This window comes from Aptenodytes forsteri, unplaced genomic scaffold, assembly GCF_000699145.1.
Source record: "Aptenodytes forsteri isolate BGI_AS27 unplaced genomic scaffold, ASM69914v1 Scaffold23, whole genome shotgun sequence".
In the NCBI taxonomy this organism is placed as follows: Eukaryota; Metazoa; Chordata; class Aves; order Sphenisciformes; family Spheniscidae; genus Aptenodytes; species Aptenodytes forsteri.
The window spans coordinates 2,848,016-2,849,034 of NW_008796043.1; the positions used below are offsets into that span (position 1 = coordinate 2,848,016).

The 1,019-nt window shown below is 45.9% G+C and overlaps 1 protein-coding gene across 1 annotated transcript in view; it reads right to left on the bottom strand.

Annotated features, from left to right (window-relative positions):
• The window catches only part of LOC103904216 (transthyretin), an 8,908-nt gene that overhangs the window by 956 nt on the left and 6,933 nt on the right, over positions 1 to 1,019 (bottom strand). The gene's annotated exons all lie outside the window — the stretch shown is intronic.

Here is a 1,019-nt window from a genome sequence, read left to right on the forward strand (position 1 = left end):
GTAGAGGGGCAGAATCCCCTCCCTCGACCTGCTGGCCACGCTTCTTTGGATGCAGCCCAGGGTATGATTGGCCTTCTGGGCTGCGAGCGCACATTGCTGGCTCATATCCAGCTTTTCATCCACCAGTACCCCCAAGTCCTTCTCTGCAGGGCTGCTCTCAATCCATTTATCCCCCAGCCTGTATTGATACCAGGGGTTGCCCTGACCCAGATGCAGGCCCCTGCACTTGGCCTTGTTGAACCTCATGAGGTTCACACAGGCCCACGTCTCAAGCTTGTCCAGGTCCCTCTGGATGACATCCCTTCCCTCAGGCGTGTCAACTGCACCACTCAACTTGGTGTCATCCCAGTCTTGCCAAAGTCTAAGCTGCTGGGACGTGAGGACTGTAGGTTTCAGTTACATTGTACACAGTCAGGTTTATTTGACCTAAATGACCCAAGCCACACCTCAGACTTTTATGGACCTGGGCCTCAGTCATTTGTTTTAGTCTTCCACAGAGCTTCATAAACTTGTGGTTTAAAATGTTCTACAACGCAACCTGTAGCCATTCCAGACTGCTTAATTAGGGGAAACTTAAATTTAACGGCAGATTAAGCCTGAAGAATTTAAACAAAATTTTTGGAAGTGCTAAGTAAATGTCATAGAATAGAACACATCATAAATCAGTGTAGGGCTGAGAGCAAAAGGAGGCACAAGACATGATTATATTGCTGGCCTGCTTATGAAATTGAGGTATTGATGAAACAGCCTACTTTTCCTTTCCCACTATGGTTATTTCTTTGTATTTTTATGCCTTTTTTTTCCTATTGCATATTTCAGTACTGAGTAACTGTTTCAGCTGGGATAGAGTTAATTTTCTTCCTAGCAGCTGGTACAGTGCTGAGTTTTGGATTTAGCATGAGAATAATGTGATAACACACTGATGTTTTAGTTGTTGCTAAGCAGTGTTTATACTAAGTCAAGGACTTTTCAGCTTCTCACGCCCTGCCAGCGAGAAGCTGGGAGGGGGCACAGCCAGG